This window comes from Puma concolor, chromosome B3 (genome assembly GCF_028749965.1).
Source record: "Puma concolor isolate L17-30 chromosome B3, mPumCon1.1.hap2, whole genome shotgun sequence".
NCBI classification, from domain to species: domain Eukaryota; kingdom Metazoa; phylum Chordata; class Mammalia; order Carnivora; family Felidae; genus Puma; species Puma concolor.
In genome coordinates this window covers 120,289,983-120,311,442 of record NC_141672.1, presented here as the reverse complement: position 1 = coordinate 120,311,442, position 21,460 = coordinate 120,289,983, and the positions used below count along the sequence as shown (strand labels likewise).

At 37.0% G+C, this 21,460-nt stretch overlaps 1 protein-coding gene and 2 long non-coding RNA genes across 10 annotated transcripts in view; 1 reads left to right on the top strand and 2 right to left on the bottom strand.

Moving 5' to 3' along the window:
• Positions 1-21,460, bottom strand: part of LOC112855508 (uncharacterized) — a 167,898-nt gene that overhangs the window by 77,752 nt on the left and 68,686 nt on the right. The window lies entirely within an intron of this gene.
• The window catches only part of LOC147580344 (uncharacterized), an 87,023-nt gene that overhangs the window by 56,779 nt on the left and 8,784 nt on the right, over positions 1-21,460 (top strand). Inside the window, exon 1 of one of the 2 annotated variants that reach the window (XR_015252814.1) lies at positions 12,440-12,553. The exons of the other annotated variant lie outside the window; for it this stretch is intronic. This is a non-coding gene — a long non-coding RNA (uncharacterized LOC147580344). Of the gene's footprint in view, positions 1-12,439; positions 12,554-21,460 lie in introns of those variants that run through there. 2 annotated transcript variants of the gene reach the window in all.
• Positions 16,385-18,105, bottom strand: LOC147580345 (uncharacterized). Its single transcript, XR_015251923.1, has 2 exons — positions 17,750-18,105; positions 16,385-17,505 (listed from the first exon to the last, which is right to left on the bottom strand). It is a non-coding gene; the product is annotated as an uncharacterized LOC147580345 (long non-coding RNA).

The window sequence follows — 21,460 nt, the reverse complement described above, 5'->3', positions numbered from 1 at the left end:
ACAGCTACAATCTTTATATATACATATGCATACACATATACATATATATTAATCATGTTAGTTTATTTACAGTGTTTGCATTTTAAAATGGTATTTTTAAGAAAAACGGTAAACTTTATTATTTTATTTGAACTACAGAACTATGATGCTGTACACTAACATGAAAACGACTACTAAATCTTAATGTGAAAGATAATCTGTAGCTTCATCCATGACATTCAAGATGTATTATTCAGAGATATATCTTGGAAATAGGTTTGGTATTATTTTTGCACAATGCAAATGAACCTAACCTTTGAGTCTATGTGATTCTAAAGTAGAAAATCTAACATTTTTCTTTATTTTTAAGTTTATTCATTCTGAGAGAGAGTGCATGCGCAAGCAAGGAAGGAGCAGAGAGAGAGGGAGAGAGAAAATCCTGAGCAGGCACTCTGCACCACCAGCACAGAGCCCGAACCAGTGCTCGAACTTACAAAATGCGAGATCATGCCTGAGCCGAAATCAAGAGTCGGACACTTAGCCAACTGAGCCACGCAGGCACCCCCAAAAATCTAACACTTTTCAAGATAACTTAACTCGAAATGAAAGTCTTGGTCTTTAAGAACAACTTATTTGTTCATTTACCTATCAACAAAAATGTAGTAAGTGGCCTACTGCTTTTAACAAATGACAGGTACATAAGTAATTACAAAAATGTTTTAGGCTGACTCATTTAAATCATATTTGGACTTAGAAAAATGACAATTTCATTCAAATCATACTAATATATTCTCACAGACACCTATGTATGTCACTATATTAACATATACAAAAACAAAGCTTAACTGTTACCAAGAAACAGGAAAAGATTCTAAGAGGAGGTATTATTTGTGCTGAGCCTTGAAGAATGAGTAAGAGCTTATAAACAGAGATAGATGAACATTCCAGGCAGAATTAACAGCATGTTCAAAGGCAAAGAAGAAAGAATGTATTCCTAATGTACTCAAATAATTACAGGTAGATAGCAGGCCACGATCTGTGCAGAATATGTGTGTAGAGTGTGTAAGGGTTTGTAGGAAGGCAGGATGGTGGGGGAAAAGAGCGGCAGGAACAGATAATGTAAAATAAAAAGGGTCCACATGATAGACATTATCTTAAAGGCTTAAAGGATTTGTAGCAAAGGAGAGAGAAGATCACATCTGCATTCTTGAAAATTCATTTGGATGACAATGTGGAAAATAGACTGCGACCTGCAGAGGAATGGATATCAGGCAAAGCAGTTTAGAGGCTATTTTAATAATCAAGAAAGTGAAGAAGTAAAGCAATGGGCATGAAGATGAGAAGGAGAATTAAACATACACTTAACAGGTACATCCAGAGAATGGGTGAGCGGTATATGAAAGAAAGAAATGAAGGCTTACTTTTGAGTATCCACGAGGGACACGTATTTGAAACCACAATGAGGTATCATATCATACCTTTAGAATGTCTATAATAAAAATGATACACAATAATAAGTGCTAGCAGGAATACGGAGAAACTGTATCTCTCATACTTCGATGGTGGGACTGTAAAACGGTACAACTTTGGGAAATAGTTTGATAGTTCCTTAAAAAGTTAAACATAAATTTACCATGAATGTATCCAAGAGAAGTGGAAACACACGTCCACACAAAGACATATATGAAAATGTAGAACGTTATTCATAATACCTAAAACTAGAAACCACTCAAATGTTTATCAACTGATAAATGGATTAAAAAATATGTTTAGGGGCGCCTGGGTGGCGCAGTCGGTTAAGCGTCCGACTTCAGCCAGGTCACGATCTCACGGTCCGTGAGTTCGAGCCCCGCGTCAGGCTCTGGGCTGATGGCTCAGAGCCTGGAGCCTGTTTCCGATTCTGTGTCTCCCTCTCTCTCTGACCCTCCCCCGTTCATGCTCTGTCTCTCTCTGTCCCAAAAACAAATAAACGTTGAAAAAAAAATATGTTTATAGCCATACAGTGAAATGCTGTTCAGCAATAAAAATGAAAAAAGTATTAGAACATGTTACAACATGAGTGGATTTCAAAAACACGCTAAATAAGCCAGTCATGAAAGACTGCATATTGTATGTTTCTATTTATACAAAATCCTTGGAAAAAGCAAATCAATAGAGACAGGAGTAGATTAATGATTGCTTGGGACTACAGCTAGACACAGGAAATGACTACAAATGAGCATAAAGAATCTTTTTCGAGTGATGGAAATGTTCTGAATTGGATTGTGGAGAAGGTTACATAAACTCTAAATTTAATGTCATTGAATTATACACTTAAAATAGATGAATTTTATGGCATATAGATTATACTGATGGGGAAAATAATAAACCCTGACCTTGATAGGGAAAAATTATGTTATAAGATGGCCAACAGGACTGATCGGGAATTCCAGTCCTCGCCTGAAGACTCTCCTGGGTTCTTCTTCCTGCCCCGTTTGCTGCTCACACCAATTGCCACTAATGCGGAAGTAGCAGACTATAAATTGTCCCCCATGCTTATGCTCTCTGGGCTCAGATCTTTGGAGAAACCATCTCCCCTGAGCCCATCAATGTAAATAAACTTCCGATCCTCCAAGATCTCTGAGCGCCGCTTCGTTCTTCCATTAGCGATCCAGCCTGGTTCCATAATAATACCTCAACAAAGCTTTTTAAAAAATAAAGGAATATCGGGCGCCTGGGTGGCTCAGTTGGTTAGACATCTGACTTCGGCTCAGGTAATGATCTCGTAGTTCTTGGGTTCAAGTCCCATGCCGGCTCTGTGCTGACAGCTCAGAGCTTGGAGCCTGCATGGGATTCTGTGTCTCCCTCTTTTTCTGTCTCTCCCCCACTCATGCTCTGTCTCTTTTGCTCTCAAAAATAAATAAACATTAAAAAATAAATGAATAAATAAAAAAATAAAGGAACATAAAAACAGATTTCATGAGTAAAATAAAGATTTCCATTAGGTCATATTAAATTTCAAGTGCTACTGGGACCTATGGAAAGAAATGTCTGAAAATGCAGACCTTGCATTTAGGTTAAAATGAGGTTTGACATGAGAAATTTGGGATTCAAATTCCACAGGTGGTTACTGAAGCTATTTATGTGAATGTACTAGCTCAGAGTGTGCATGTGTCATGTGACACAGAGACCATGGATTGATCCCTGGAAAACATCAACATTTAATGGTTGCAGAAGGAGCCCATTAAGAAATTATCAAGGAAATAAGAGAAGAACAAATGTGACCAATGGCAAGATTTTCTTAAACAGTTTCTGTTTTCAGTTTGCTGGTGTTTACTTCCATAATTCAAAACACTTATTCTTATTTCTATAATCAGTATCCTAGACAACAAAGTCCCAGCCAGCAAAGATGAGGCTTTGTTCCCTTACACTACTCTCTTCCTTTTTAATTTGAATATTTGGTAAGTTACATTATCTTTATTTCTTCTCTTGGTTACATGTGTAATTTTAAATAACATACTTCTATGTCTTTTTTTTTTTTTTTTTAACGTTTATTTATTTATTTATTTATTTTTTTTGGGACAGAGAGAGACAGAGCATGAACGGGGGAGGGGCAGAGAGAGAGGGAGACACAGAATCAGAAACAGGGTCCAGGCTCTGAGCCATCAGCCCAGAGCCCGACACGGGGCTCGAACTCACGGACCGTGAGATCGTGACCTGGCTGAAGTCGGACGCTTAACCGACTGCGCCACCCAGGCGCCCCGTATACTTCTATGTCTTAATCAGTGAATTGAGTCAACTCATGGACTGACTCCTTATCATGTAAAATAAGTAACTGCAAACTCTGCTTCTACCTTTTGTCTCCCTCTGCTTCCTCATTCTGCTGTGATGGCTGTATCTTAACTGTTCATTATGAAGGTTCTTTTTTTTTTTAAGTGTATTTATTTATTTCTTGAGAGAGAGAGAGCATGAGCAGGGGGTGGGGCTGAGAGAGGGAGAGGAAGAATGCCAAGCAGGCTCTGTGCTGACAGCACAGATGGAGTGGGGCTCGACCTCAAGAACCGTGAGATCATGACCTGAGCCAAAATCAAGAGCCAGACAAACACTTAACCAACTGAGCCATCATGGCACCCGCATCATGAAGGTTTTAACATTTACATTCTGGTATGTAACCCTAATGAAGTCTTTCATAACTCTGTCTCTAAATTTACTTTAAAAGTTGAAAAACAATAAACTTAAGTTTTATTAATGTAACTATGTAAATAGTATTCACAGCAAATTCATGCAGTATGAAGAATAACATTTCCTCTTCTTGTTTCAGAGTCACATACCTGGGCCACTAATAATATTTCCAGCAGCAACACAGAATAGATTCTCTTTTCTTAAGCTGTAGATTGGTTAAAATCATGTAGCATGATTTTAATGTGCATCTTATTTGTACCACACTATTCTTACATAGTTTGGGGTGGTTGGGGAGAGACTGAAAAACAAATGTGCTGTATCATAAGATCTCAAATATTTAGCTCTTAATCATACAATTTACTGCATGTAGTCCCCTTTTATTTTCTGAGAGATTCTTTTCAAAGCTCTCCCCTACCTCCTGCTCAAATCTGGACTGAATGTTCTCTAGAACTGCTACCAAAGTCAGCTGGCATTCTAAAATTTCCCTTAAATGATCTTTTGGACCGATTCCACCTTCCTAGATCACATGTGTTCCTGTGGGTTTTACTTTATTTTCCTGCATTACCTTGTCAACTGACTTCCGAAAACAGGATGCGGTAGAAACTTTGAATTCCTGCATAACTAAGACATCTTGACTGGTCATATTACTTTACATGGATAACAACTGCCCTTCAATTTTTATATTGCTTTATTTTCTTCTAGTATCCAGTGATATAGATAGAAGTCCAATTCCAGTCTGATCATTAAAACTTTGAAGGTAACCTGTTTGGTTGTTCTCTCCCTACCCCCTAGAAGTATTTAAAATCTTCAATTTATGTTTGGTGTTTTAAACTTTTGAGACACCTGGTCTCATTTTCACACAAAAAAATTTCCCAAATAGTGCTGGACAATCATTTTTTGTCCCTTTCTACAGAAAGGTCCATATTCCTTAAGCCTTGGGCAATTTATCTGTTATTATTGTTTATTTTGATAATTTTCCCCTGTTATAAAACTCCTTTAATTTGGACATTGGACACCCTAGATTTGTCCCCTTTGGGTCTAAATTTTGTCATATTTCCTTTCATCAATGTTCTGGGAGATTTTTTTCAACTGTACCTTTCATCCCTACTACTTTTTTAAAACTTCAGTGATATTTTTAATCTCTAAAAAGCTATTTATTCTCTTATTAATTTTCCACAGCTGCTCCCATTTTAGGGATTCAACAACAATTCAAATCTCTCATAATACACTGGTTAAAAAATATCTCTAGGTTCTTTTTGGTGCCCTGCATTACATTACTTCCTTCCAGTATCAGTTTTTCTGTTTATCTTGGTCTTCTCTATTATGTTGCTTTCCCTCAAGTATCTGGTAAGGCTTAGTTGCCTATTCATATTTAAAACTGCAGTACTTGGGGGCACCTGGGTGGCTCAGTCAGTTAAGTGTCTGACTTTGGCTGAGGTCATGATCTCACAGTCCATGGGTACGAGCCCCGCATTGGGCTCTGTGCTGACAGCTCAGAGCCTGAGACCTGCTTCAGATTCTGTGTCCTGCCCCCCTCATTGCCCCTCCCCCATTCACACTCTGTCTTTCTCTGTCTCTCAAAAATAAGTAAACGTGAGAAAAAAAAAACTGCAGTACTTGATTGATTATTCTAAATAAGAGCTGTGGATTCCTCTGCTGTTCTGTAAGTAGATCTGTTTCCCAACAGACCTCCCACCTTGAGTAAGAAGTAGGATTAGGTGTTCCATATACCTAGGGAGAACACTCGACAGGCAGGTTTATTTTCAGGAAGAGCTGGTGAAGAGCTAGCTTTCCAACTGCACAGCCATCAGATGAGAGATTGAGGAGGATCTTCTTCCTAAACAGGGTGGAAGTGAATTACAGATCACAGGTCAGACTGTTTCAGTATGACCCTTGAGCTGAGAATGACTTTTATTTTTTAAAGTGTTATAGAAAACAAACACAAAAACTACAAGAGGCATATTCCACTGAAATCATAACCTTATGTGGCCTGCAAATCTTAAAATATCCACCATCTGACACTTTACATAAAGTCTGCTGACCCCTATTCCAGAGCCAACAACCCACACTACAAGTCCTAGCTCCCCACTGATTTCACTTAATCTCTTTAGAAGAGACTTCTTTTTTTCTTGGGGGTATATACACCTGACTACACTCTCTCCAGCCTATTCTGCATGCAGGAAGCGGGGAGGGTATTATCACAGGTGTTTTATATACTTACCTTCAGTTAAGTCTTTCCCACCCTCCCTACCTTAGTCAATCCTATTTCTTACTCTTGCTCTCTGTCCTGCCTGGTAAGACTATGCCTGAAAGTCCCTCTGCGGTTTTAGGGGAGAGCAGGGTGGTAGCACTCCCAGTTCACTGCAGTCTACTTACAGCACACTCTGGGCTATGGTTTTAATCCACCAACATCCATTTTCCATCTTCCAGAAAAGTGGCCAAATCACATGTCTACTGATAACCCTTAACTCTTCCTTTCCTTTTCTCCTTGCTGTTTTAAGTTGACACCTCTTCATATCTACCTAATCTATTTTAACGGGATTTAAGAAGAAACAAGACCATGAGTCCACATGTGCTAAATCCACAATCTTGAACCAGAAAACAGTTCTCACTATTCAACTCATGATTCTGACAAACAGAGAAGAATTACAGATTAAAGAGAAGTTGGCTAGCTTGCTGGTAAAAATAACCAATAGAATTAAACACAAATATTTAATTTTACAACACTGGTGGAATTAAAAGAAATAAATCATATGGTAAATGTTATAAAGAATCAAGGCAGAACAAAAATGGTACATAAAATAAGATGACTGGAGGAAAATAAAGATATATCATTAATTTATTTATATTCATTATTAGTAAATCACCCACCATAAAAGATAAAACCCTTAAGACTATGAAGAGACAACTATATGTTATTCAGAGAAAAACACCCAAAACCAAAGATTAAAATTATGAGAATATACAACAGAAACTAGGTTGTATAGAAATATCAGACAAAATAGAATTTGAGGTAAAAACAAATAGAATAACGAAAGTTCACTTTATATTAGTAAAAGGTATATTTTATAATGCAACATCGTAAACCACTGTATACCAAATAACATTAAAGTACATAAACTGAACTGTTATATATAAAGAGAAATGGATTAGAGAAATTAAGTAACTTGCTCATTAAGCAGAAGAGTCTAGAATCAAAGCAAGAATATGACTAACTATAAAACTCGCTTTTAACTCTAAAATCAAAAAGTATACCTTGCTTAGCACTTGTAAAACATGATTTGGTTACATATCATATCACAATCTCAATAAATTCTCTATCTGTTAAGATGCTCTGTCTGTAAGTGCAAAATGACTTAAAATTTAAAGTGATGTCATCAAAGACCCAGGATCTTTCTGGTTTTGTGCTCTGCCAACCTCTTTGTAGGCTGCCTATATTCATGGTCTCATGACTGCTATGGCAATCTGGAAATAACTAAGATGACATTCAGAGGTTTAAAAAAACTCCCTTTACCTATGTCTCTTTTAAGTAAGCAAAACTTTCCCAGAGTACCTAACAGAATTTTCCTCCAGTATTATTGGCCAGAATGATATCATTTACTCATTTCTAAACCAATCACTGTCAAGAGGAGTGGATTCACCCTGTTTGAGTTAGATTATCAAGAGTCAGAAACTTTATAGCTCAGAAGGGACCAAACATTACCTGAAACAGATGACCACTTTGATAACCAAACAAAATCTGGGTATACAAAATAAAGGAAACAATAAAGGAAGAGTGGGGGAGTGGCTATTAAGGAAGCAGTGTCTACCATATATTCCTTAAGACCAGAAGTTGTACAATTTCTAATTTTTTTTTTCAACGTTTATTTATTTTTGGGACAGAGAGAGACAGAGCATGAACGGGCGAGGGGCACAGAGAGAGGGAGACACAGAATCGGAAACAGGCTCCAGGCTCTGAGCCATCAGCCCAGAGCCGACACGGGGCTCGAACTCACGGACCGCGAGATCGTGACCTGGCTGAAGTCGGACGCTTAACCGACTGCGCCACCCAGGCGCCCCTACAATTTCTAATTTTAATGCAATATAAATTAATTAAAAATTTAAAATTTTAGAACCTAACCTTTGGGAATCTGTTTTCAAAATTTTTTATCAATACACGAAACCATGCAAGATTACTATATGTTACAATAGGTATCCTAGGAAGATGTTCATAGTCCTAAATGATTTCCTTTAGAACAGTAAAAATGAAAACTGGGTGTGAGTCTTGGCTCCACCTTTTACTAGTAATGTGGTCTTGGGCAAGCTACTTAAACTCTCTGAGCCAGTTTCCTCAGATGTAAAATGAGAATTATACAACCTATATTGAAAGAGAATCTGTGAGGATTAGAGATTATGTAGAGTGCTTGCAACAGTAACTGATGTATAACCCATTTGCTAAACATGCATGTCAATAAAACAAACCTCAAAAAAGCATAAAGAAGATATTAAAAATAAAATCATAAACTGGAAGAGACAGAGAAGAGACTTAGTGAATAAATCCAAAAGCTACTCTTTGAACTAAGAAATAAAAACTCTGACCCATTACTGCACTATTTTCAAATATTGCCTCAGAAGTATCTAATGAGATAATAAAAAAAAACCTCACTCTATATATACTAAAAGAAATTAGAGAAGAACAAAATATAATTGGGAAACCCAAAGGAAATAAAACAAGAAAGTCATAGAACTAGTAAGAGGATAAAGTAGCAAACTACAAAATGAATATATGAAGAGTAAGGTATTTTCTATAGATTGGCAATAATCAGCTTGCAAATATAACTGAAAAGAGATTGGAACAAAATTCTAAAATTAATATGTGTCTGCTTTCTCTCTACCTCCAAAACAAACATTTCTTAAAGTAAAAAGTATGAGTGAAAGAAAATAGTGTAATCTGCAGAACAAAAAATTAAGAGCTCTAAAAGAAAAGAGATGGGATGGCAATTATAGAGGAAATGAATGAGGCTTAAATATGTTTAGGAAGGGACTGATGTAAAAGGTAGGAAAAGTTCTAAGAATGTTCTGTGTTTAGAGGCAATGGATAAAAGAAGGGTATCCTGCATCCACTAGTAAGGAAAATAATAGGGAGACTAAAACAAACAAACAAACAAACAAACAAACAAACAAACAAACAAACAAACGAAACAACATATAGGCAGATAAAACCTTCTTACTGAATCCTCCACTTATGTTAGCTAAGCAGTAGGCAACGTGCAAGTTTGCCCCAGGATGGAATACCGGCAGAGCCCAAGTGGCAAGAGGATTGAAGAAGGGGATGGACTACAATATGCAGAAACATCATTTAGAGGGAGGAAAGCAGAATAAACCTCAAATATGAGTAGGCATACAACTAAGAACCACCAAATGTTTAAAGAGAACCAATACCATGTGTTATATAATAAAGAATGCATTTGGTCTTTGTCCCTGGTTCCTGGGAGGGAAAGGTAAATCTTTGGAATTTCCCAAGTAATAGGAGGGTCTTTGTTACTCATCAGCCCCTTGTAATCATTCTCAAGTTTATGAATTTATACTAATGAGATGATTCAAGAACCAACCATGTGATTAGAGGGTTGGGGCTGTGAGCCAGTCCAATCATTGGGGAGGAGAGGAGAGAAGGGACACTAGAGATTAAGTTCAATCATGTGACCAATGATTCCATCAATCATACCTATGTAATGACATCCCAATAAAAACCCTGGACACAGAAGTTCAGTAGAGTTTCCTCATTGGTGAGCACATGTATATGCTGGGAGAGTGACATGTCCTAATTCCACAGGAAGACAGCGTGGAAGTCCTGCATTCAGGACCCTCCTAAACCTTGTCCTATAGGTGTCTTCATTTGGCTGGTCCTGTTCTGTAATCATGTGTAGAGCACTTTCCTGAGTTCTGTTAGTTGTTCTAGCAAATTCTGAACCCAATGGGTTATGGGAACCCCCAAATTTGAAGCCAAAAGAATAGGTGGCCTGGGGAGTCCTAACTTGCAACTGGCATCTGAAGTAAGGTATTCTTCTCAGGCAGTGTGCACAGTGGCATCAGGCATCTGTGGAATCTGACACTAACTACAGGTGGTTACCATTAGAACTGTATTGGAGAAAAGCACTATGAAAAAGATATAGTGAATTAGAAGATTAAGCCAAGTAACACATTCTGGTTCTAATGCAAAAAGGCAAAGAAAAGAAAATCATGAGAAAAAAACCTGAGAGACAGAAGAATAGATCCTCAAATTCCAACAAGACATTAAAAGAATTCCAAATGGTATGGAGAGAGACTAGATGAGGAAGAAATAAAACTGTTATTTTTTCCTTTTGAGTGAAAATAGCTGATGCATAATTTTTAAAAAATGAAATAATGTGAAACCCAAACTGAGAGATAAGAAGGAATATGAAACCTTTTATTATTGGTCAAAAAGAGGATACAGATTTTTGTAAGCAATGATTAGATACAAAAATACATTTAAATGTGAGGTCAAATTGTAAGAGAAACAACTGGAAGACAAGGTAAAAATGCAAAGATTTCTAAACCACTGAATGAAAAAGAAAGAAAAAGAATGACAGAATAAAGAACAATTGATCAATCTAGAAAGCACAGTGAAAGGAAAAAATAAAAGCAAGAAGAAAACACAATGAATTTAAAAAGCATAAAATAGATTGGTAATAACTCTACAAAATCAATAATCATAAATATAAGGACATTAATCTCAGACTAAATTATTTTTTATTTATTTTTAATTTATATCCATTAGTTAGCATATAATGCAATAATGAGTAGAATCCAGTGACTTATCACCTACATATAACACTTGGTGCTCATCCCAGCAAGGGCCCTTCTCAATACCCCTTGTCCATTTAGCCCATCCTCCCACCCCAAACCTATCCAGCAATCCTCAATTTGTTCTCTGTATTTGAGAGTCTCTTATACTTTGTCTCCCTGTTTTTATCTAATTTTTGCTTTCCTTCCCCTAGGTTCTTCTGTTGTGTTTCTTAATTTCACATATGAGTGAAGTCATATATTTGTCGTTCTCTGACAGACTTATTTCACTTAGCATAATACACTCTAGTTCCATCCACATTGTTCCAAATGGTAAGATTTCATTCTTTTTGATCCCTAAGTAATACTCCATTGTATATATATGTATATACCACATCTTCTTCATCCATTCATCAGTCGATGGACATTTGGGCTCTTTCCATACTTTGGCTATTGTCAATAGTGTTGCTATAAACATTGGGGTACATGTGTCCCTTAGAAACAGCACTCCTATATCCTTTGGATAAATATCCAGTAATGCAATTGCTGGGTCATAAGGTAGTTCTATTTTTAATTTTTTGAGGAACTGCCATACGGTTTTCCAGAGTGGCTGAACCCCCACCAGTTTGCATTCCCACCAGCAGTGCAAAAGTGTTCCTCTTTCTCCACCTCCTCACCAACATCTGTCATTGCCCGAGTTGTTAATTTTAGCCACTCTGACAGGTGTGAGATAGTATCTCATTGTGGTTTTGTGTTTCCCTGATGATGAGTGATGGTGAGTATTTTTGTTATGCATCTATTAGCCATCTGGATTTCTTCTTTGGAAAAGTGTCTATTTGTGTCTTTTGCCAATTTCTTCACTGGATCATTTGTTTTTTGGGTGTTGAGTTTGAGAAGTTCTTTATAGATTTGGGATGCTAACTCTTTATCTGATATGAAAAGACAAAGGCTTTTAAATTGAGTAATATAAGATAATAAAACACAAAATAACGCTCAACATCCAGCTTTGTACTGTTTTCATGAGACATACCTAAAAATAACTGACAAAGTTAAAAAAATAAGAGAATGGAAAAAGAATGCAGTTAAATGCTAACCCAGCCTCACACACAGCAATAACAGTATCAGACAATAGATCTCAAGGCAAAAATCATAAAAGGAGATAAAGAGGAATGGTTCATACTGATAAAAGATACAATCCTCCAAGAAAAAATAATGCATTTAACAACACTGTTTGAAATAGGTGTATTAGATAAAAATGGATAGAAATACATAAGTCCTTAATCTCACTATAGGAATATTAATATAACTTACTCTCAAGTTAAAAGGTAAGGTAGAATCTAAAAAGGTAATAACACATTTAAAAAGCTTGATCCAGTAAATATCATAGATCTTTGTACCCAGAAAATATATGTATTTTTTCAAGCAAATATGAAAGATTAAAATAGATCACTTCAATCTTATGATTGAAATGCACTGAAACCAGTTTTTTTTCCCTTTTGTCACTATGTAGCCCCTGGACAATTTTGTAGAAGACAGATTAATTCAAGCTGCAACTATACATTTGGTCTTCAAATAGTTCAGTTAAACAACCAGAAAAATCCGCATGAAAGATAAATTTGAGCAAGAAAAGGTACTGTGCATTTAAAAAAAGCTTTTAAAATTGTTTTTATTTTTTTATTAAGTTGCTTATTTTAATTCCAGTATATTAACATACACTATTAGTTTCAGGTGGACAATACATTGATTCAACAATTCTATACATTAGTGCTCATCATAAGTGTACTCTTTATTTTTTTATCATTTATTTTTGAGAGAGAGATAGAGATAGAGACAGAGACAGAGTGTAAGCAGGGAATAGGTCAGAGAGAGAGTCAGAGACACAGAATCTGAAGCAGGTTCCAGCCTCTGAGCTTCAGCACAGAGCCCAATGCGGGGCTTGAACCCACAAACTGTGAGATCATGAGTCGAAGTTGGATGCTTATCTGACTGAGCCCCCATGTGCACCAATAAGTGTTCTCTTTCTTTAATCCCCATCACCTATTTCAACTATCTCCCCATGCACCTCCCCTCTGGTAACCATCAGTTTGTTCTCTGTAGTTAAGGGTCTGTTTCTTGGTTTGTCTCTTTTTTCCCCCTTGGCTCATTTGTTTTGTTTCTTAAATTCCAAATATGAGTGAAATCATATGGTATTTGTCTTTCTCTGACTTATTTTGCTTAGCATTATACTCTCTAGATCCATCCATGTTGCAAATGGCCAATTTTCATTCTTTTTTATGGCCAAATAATATTCCATTATGTATATATACCACCTCTTTTTTATTGATTCATCTATCAATGGACACTTGGGCTGCTTCCATATCTTGGTTATTATAAATAATGCTGCAATAAACATAGAGATGCATGTATCCCTTTGAATTCGTGTTTTTGTATTTTTAGGGTAAATATCAGTAGTACAATTGCTGTATCATAGGGTAGTTCTATTTTTAACTTTTTGAGGAACCTCTATACTGTTTTCCAGAGTGACTGCACCACTTTGCATTCCCACCAACAGTGCACAAGGTTCCTTTTTCTCCAAATCCTCACCAACACTTGTTTCTTGTGTTATTGATTTTAGCCATTCTGACAGGTGTGGGATGATATCTCATTGTAGTTTTACATTTTTACAGAATGATGGAGCCACTATTAACTTCACGTGGGGAAAAAAAAAAACCTGATAATTTTATCAGGGTGAAATTTTATCATCCAATCACCCAAGGCTTTTACTCTAACTTCTATGATAGAAAATAAAATCAGTACTTTTTAGAAATATTAATATGAATAATCCAGATGAAAAAATTCTATCTAGTTGGTAGAAAATGGAGAGGACTTTTACCCCTATTTTTAAAAATAGACACTAAAATAAAAACATTTTTACACAAAGCAATTTTCTGTGAAAGAGAACATATATAACCGGGTTTTCATTAAAGCTTTGAAATAATAAATAAGAAGAGGTTTTATTAAACACAGTGATAGATGAAATTTCATAGAACATTAATAGTAATAACACTTAAAATTTTTTTAACATTTATTTATTTTGGAGAGATAGAACATGAGTGGGGGAGGGGCAGAGAGAGCGACACACACAGAATCCAAAGCAGGCTCCAGGTTCTGAGCTGTCAGCACAGAGTCTGACGCAGGGCTCAAACTCAAGAACCACAAGATCATGACCTGCAACCAACTGAGCCACCCAGGTGACCCAATAGTAATAACACTAATCTTGGTAACCCAAATTTATTTCAAATGAAAATATTAAACCTCTCTTTTCAAATATAGAAAAAGGGCATATTTTATAAGATTACAAACTAAAATACCAAAAGCTTAGATAATTTCCACAAAGTACCACAATCAATGCCAGCAGGAAAAAAGGAAAGAAATGAATGAAGGGTGGAAGGGAGAGAGAGGAAGGGAGAGAGAAAGTTAGTGATGGTATTATTAGGACTAAAATTTAAAATACCGATGGATAGATTTTCCTCCCTCTAAAATAGTAAACATATCTAAAGCACCTTTGCTATACTTTCTATTCTCAATTTTGTATGAACCACAACTTGTCCCTGTTAGGAAGTAAAAAGTACTAAAGCTATATTTATAAGAATAAGATTTGGGGCTGAGAACTAGAAAACTTAGAAATATGTGTTTTGCTTTTAGAAGAGACCATTACTTTCATGTTATTCTATAGTTTCAAGCCTAAGCAACTGGTTCCTAAAACTTAGAAAGTCCTCAGGATTGAGCAGCAGGTAGTGCAATTAAGAGAATGAGCTTTGGAGTAAGGCAGCCCTGTGATGAAAACTTGGATTTGTCACCAATTGTAATCTTGAGCATGTTGTTTAATAGTTTTCTCACCTGTAAAATGGAGATATAAGTATTATCAACCTCTTATTTCTTTTAATCCTCAAAACAAACACCTAACTGTGTAAAGCCCTTAGAATAGTTCCTGATACATGAGTAATCAATAAATATTAGCTCTTAATACAACTAAATATTAGCTAATAACAACAAACATTAATATTTATTGGTTTTATGCAGGTTATACTACATCAAGTATAAGCATAGCTAGGTGATCAAATTCCAGAGATTTAAGACAGTTGGACTAGAGGAAGCTAAGCTGACAAACTGTCACAGCACAAGGAAACCACCATTCAAAAAGACACGCCCACTCATTCAATGCCAATATGAAATGCCTCCCCTAGTTCCCTGAGCTAAAACTCTACAAAACTAAAAACAGAAAATGAAGCTATAACCAAAGGCTTCAAAAAATATCCAACTCACTCAAACTGATCCAGGGGATGGTTATTTAACTTATATCTTAGGTATAGTTTGAAAAACTAAAGCAAAGGTATGAAGAATTTAATTAGACAAAATTAAGATAATTAACTTGTTTCTGGATTTTATATGTGATAACTTTTTTGCCAATGATATTTTTCATCAATTCTGAGACCAAAATAAAATTGGACTTATATTCAACAACTTTCCTCAAATAAATGGTCTAAATTTGTAAGAACTAACCCGTTATGGGATCTCCCTCCTAAACTGTATGGATTGTGGGACAAGAAGAAAGTGTAGCCAAATTATGGAAAGAGTCCAAATGTCCCTTGACTGATGAATGGATAAAGTGGTATATATACATATATACAATGGAATACTACTCAGTGATCAAAAAGAAGAAATCTTGCCATTTGCAACAATGTGGATGGAACCAGAGTGTATTATGCTAAACAAGATCAGTGAGAGAAACACAAACACCGTATGATTTCACTCATATGTGGAATTTAAGAAACACAACAGATGAACATAGGGAAGGGAAGGAAAAATAAGATAAAAACAGAGAGGGAGGCAAACCATAAGAGACTATTAAATACAGAGAACAAACTGAGGGTTGCTGGAGGGGTGGTGGGTGGAAGGATGGGTTAAATGGGTGATAGGTATTAGGGAGGGCACTTGGGATGACCACTGGGTATTCTTTTTTTTTTTTTTTTTTTTTTTAATTTTTTTTTTCAACGTTTATTTATTTTTGGGACAGAGGGAGACAGAGCATGAACAGGGGAGGGGCAGAGAGAGGGAGACATAGAATCGGAAACAGGCTCCAGGCTCTGAGCCATCAGCCCAGAGCCTGACGCGGGGCTCGAACTCACGGACCACGAGATCGTGACCTGGCTGAAGCCGGACGCTTAACCGACTGCGCCACCCAGGCGCCCCGACTGGGTATTCTATGTAAACAATGAATCACTGGGTTCTACTCCTAAAACCAATTCTATATTGTATGTCAACTAACTTGAATTTAAAGAAATAAATTAAAACCAAGAAAGAACAGCAGACCAAGCCAAAAAAAAAAAAAAAAAAAGCAACTGAAAGCCTTCAATACCCCTCTATTAGTAATAGATCCAGTAGGCACAAATCAGTAATGACATAACTAAATGCAACGGCATCATCAAATAGCTATATTTCAAATATAATAATCAAACATCTATAGAATACTTCCTCCAATAGCAGAATACATATTCTTCTCAAGGTCACATGGCATATTCACCAAGAGAGACCAAATTCTGGGCCATGAAATATACCCTAATACAATTAGCAAGATAAAAACCATCAATATGTGGTCTCAGATCACAAAATTAAACTAGAAAATAATAACAGCTGGAAAATCCCCAAATAAATAGAGATTAAATAACACACTTCTAAGTAATATATGGGTCAAAGAGGAGAAATCTCAAGAGAAATTTTAAAATATTTTTAACTAAATGAAAACAAAATTACAACTTACCAAAATTTGTGGGATGCAGTGAAAGCAGTGCTTAGAGGTAACATTTACAGCATTAAATACATATATTAAAAAAGAAGAAAGAACTTAAATTCATCATCTAAGCTTCCACCTTACAAAAGTAAAAAACACACACACACACACACACACACACACACACACATCAAATTAAATACAAAGTAAGAAGAAAAGAAATAATAAAAATTAAAGCAAAAATCTGTGAAATTGATGAGGAAAATAATAGAGAAAAATCAATGAAACCAAAAGCTGGTTCTTCATAAAAATCAATAAATTCATTAAGCCTCTAGCCAGGTTAAGAAAAAAAGAAAGAAGATACAAATTATGGGGCACCTGGGTGGCTCAGTCAGTTAAGCATCTGACTTCAGCTCAGGTCATGATATCACAGTTGGTGGGTTTGAGCCCTGCACCGGGCTCACTGCTGAGAGCTCAGAGTCTGGAGCCTGCTTCGGATTCTGTGTCTCCCTCTCTCTCTGCTCCACCCCAGCTCATGCTCTGTCTCTCTCTCTCTCCCTCAAAAAAATAAACATTAAAAAATTTAAAAAAAAGACACCAATTACTAAAATCAGAAATGAAAGAGGGGGAAATACTATAGATACTATGGACATTAAAAAAAATAATGAAGGGCTATTAACAACTCTATGCCCACAAATTTAATAACCTAGATAAAATGGACCAATTCCTTGAAAGACACAATCTACCAAAGCCCACAAAAGAATAGTCCCCAAAAGACTTAACTGCATTAAAGAAACTGAATTAAGAATAACCTACCAAAACAGGGGCGCCTGGGTGGCGCAGTCGGTTAAGCGTCCGACTTCAGCCAGGTCACGATCTCACCGTCTGTGAGTTCGAGCCCCGCGTCGGGCTCTGGGCTGATGGCTCAGAGCCTGGAGCCTGTTTCTGATTCTGTGTCTCCCTCTCTCTCTGCCCCTCCCCCGTTCATGCTCTGTCTCTCTCTGTCCCAAAAATAAATAAACGTTGAAAAAAAAAATTTTTTTTAAAAAGAATAACCTACCAAAACAGAAAGTTCCAAGCCCACATAGGTTCACTAGTGATTTCTGCCAAACAATTAAGAAAGAAATTATACCAATTCTATAAAATCTTGTCCAGAAGAAAGAAGCAGAGGGAATATTTTCTAACTCACTAAATGAGGCCAGCATTACCCTAGTGCCAAAACCAGACAAAGACTTTATAAGAAAACGCCAGACCATTCTCTCTCATGAACACAAATTGAAAAATCCTCTACAAAATATTAGGAAATTGAGTCCAACAGTGTCTAAAAAGTATTAGACACCACAACCAAGTAGACTTTATTCCACTTACACAAATCTAGTTCAAATTCAAATATCAGTATAATCTAAAAGACAAAAATTGGGGCGCCTGGGTGGCTCAGTCGGTTAAGCGTCTGACTTCGGCTCAGGTCATGATCTCGCACTCTGTGAGTTCGAGCCCCACGTCGGGCTCTGTGCTGACAGCTCAGAGCCTGGAGCCTGTTTCAGATTCTGTGTCTCCCTCTCTCTCTGACCCTCCCCCATTCATGCTCTGTCTCTCCCTGTCTCAAAAATAAATAAACGTAAAAAAAAAAAATTAAAAAAATAAAAGACAAAAATTAATGTAATCTGTCAATATCAAGAGCCTTAAGAAAAATCACATGATTAAATCAATAATTGTAGGAATAAACATCTGATAATATCCAATACCTATTTATGATAAAAAAAAAATCTCAACAAACTAGAAGATGAGAACTTCCTAAATTTGATAAAGAACATCTATCCAAAAATCTACAGCCAACATCATATTTAATGGTGAGAAGCTACAAGCTTTCCCACTAAGATCAGAAACAAGGCAAGAATGTCTCGTCTCACCACCCCCTTTTCAGTATCATACTGTAAGTCTTAGCTAATGCAGACTTAGCTTAATGTTTTAAGACAACAAAAGGAAATAAATGGTACAGAGATTCAGAAGGAAGAAACAAAACTGTCTTTGTTCACAGTGACATGTTTGTCTATATAAAATACCCTAAAGAATCAACCAAAAAACTCTTGGAATGAATAAGTGAATATTAGCAAGGTTGTAGGAAATAAAGTTAATATTCAAAACTCAACTGCTTTATAATATACCAGCAATGAACAACCAGAATTTAAAATGAAAAATGCTGGGGCACTTAGCTGGCTCAGTCAGTAGAGTGTGCAACTCTTGATCTTGGGGTCATGAGTTCAAACCCCATGTTGGGTGTAGAGATTACCTAAAAAAAATTAAAATCAAAAGTGCCATTTACATTAACACCCCAATATATAAAATGCTTAGGAACATATCTAACAAAATATGTACAAGATCTATATGAGGAAAATGTAATTCTGAAGAAGAAACTAAAAGACTAATGGAGAGACAGTTCATGTTCACAGATAGGAAGAATCAATATTGTCAAGATATTAGTTCTTCCCAGCTTGATCTAGAGATTTAATGAAATATCAATTGAAATCTCAGCAAGTTAGTCTATGGGTATTGATAAATTGGTTCTAAAGTTTATATAGAGGCCAAAGACTCAGGAATAGCCAACACAATATTGAAGTAAAAGAATAAAGTTGGAGGACTGGCACTACCTAACTTTAAGAGTTACTATAACGCTACAGCAATCAAGATAATACGGTATTGGTGAAAGAATGGACAACTAGATCAACGGAACAGAATAGAGAGCCCAGAAATACACCCACACAACTATAGTCAAATGATCTTTGACAAAGGAGGAAAGTGAATACAATGGAGAAAAGACAGTCTTTAACAGATAGTGCTGAATAACTCACATCCACCTTTAGAAAAATCAATCTAGCATAGACCTTACATCCTTCACAAAAATTAGCTCAAAGTGGATTACAGACCTAAATGTAAAGTGCAAAACTTGTAGGAGATAACACAGAAGAAAATATAGATATCTTTGGTTTGATCATGACCATTTAGATACAACACTAACGGTACAATCCATGAAAAAAGGATAAATTATATTTCACTGAAATTAAAAACTCAGCAGGAGGGTGGGGAACATCACCAAGATGGCAACACAGAAGTCTCCTGAATTTCCATCCTATCTCGGATGAACCAAATACACAGCTACACACAGATCAATTCTCTTAGTGAGAAATGCAGAAACTAGTTGAGTGATTACTGCACATTGGGCAACTGAGAAAATACCCACATGGAAACAGGTTGGAAAGGCTGAGATACATTCTCACTACAAACCCTACCCCTGGCATAACACTTTCCAATAGGAAAGGATCTCCCAACTCTCAGCTTCTCCGTGAGAAGCAAAGGGTTTGTACCACACATACAATACCTCAGCCTCTAAATCTGCCATGTAATGGACATGTCCCCAAATTACCAATCTCTGTGAGTCAACACAGCTTGCATTCACAAGTCCTACAAGACTACAGTAAAAAAAGAAGTGGTTTTAGCAGACACACAGTTTTATGTGACTATTCCCTCCTGGCTCAGTGAAAAGGGAGCAGGCAAAAACAACCAACTTGCAGTTTCTCCCTGGAGGGAGTTTGACTATGCACCTTCCCAGCTGCTGCCTGAGGTAAAACTTCGAATTAGCCTGAATCTACGCACCAAGTGAGATCTTCCCAGGAGCCTGAATGAGCCAGGGAGCACTTCCCACACATTCTCCCTCTGGCTCACTCCAACAATAACACCAAGTCTCCAGCTTCACCCTGGAAGGAGTTTGTCCACATATAAAGTACCTCATCTTTTGCAGCTGCCACCAAAGGGACAGGCCCTCAAATCACCTAGCTGTCATAGCCAACAGTGCTCAGCATTCACAAGTCCCACATAACAATATTTTAAAAAGAGAATTTTTGGGGGTGCCTGAGTGGTTCAGTCGGTTAAGCTTAAGGCTTCAGCTCAGGTCATGATCTCACATCTTGTGAGATCGAGCCCTGCTCTGTGCTGATAGCTCAGAGCCTGGAGCCTGCTTCAGATTCTGTCTCCATCTCTCTCTGTCCTTCCCCTGCTCATTCTCTTTCTCTTTCTCTTTCTCTTTCCCTTTCTCTTTCTCTCCCTCGCTCTCTCGCTCTCCCTCTCCTTCTCCCTCTCTCTCAAATATAAACAAACATTAAAAAAAATTTTAAAGAGCAGTTTTCAAATGGGCATATAAGCACCTCAGGCAATATTGTCTCCTGCCCCTTCCCTCAGCACAGAGGGAGGAGACAAAATGCCATCTCACGGTTTCTCCCTAGAAGGGATCTGACTGTATAATTTCCCACCTGCTGCCTGAGGGTCCAGCTTCTAATCAGCCTTCATGTGGAAGTTGACTGGGATCCCCCCAGGAACCTTATAGAGAGTTGGTGGTACCTCCCATCAATTGTCTTCTCTCAGCTCACTCCAACAGTAAAAACAAGTCTCCAGCTTCTCCCTAAAAGGACCTTGTCTACAAGGTGCCCTCAACTTTTATGGCTGCCACCTGAGGAAATGACTCTCAAATTACCTACCTCTAGAGCTCAGCATTCACCATTCTGCAACCACACAAAACAAAGAGGTGGTTCTATCTGAGAACAAGTTAGAAGCATGCCCAGTGACTATTCTCATTGGATTACCACAGAATGAGTAAGCATAAACTGGTAGCTCCCAGTTTCTCCCTGGCAGGGGCTAGATTGCATATCTGATGTCCTGACTTCCCAAATGCTGCTAGAAGGTCATGCTTCCAATAAACCTGCATGAGGAAACTAA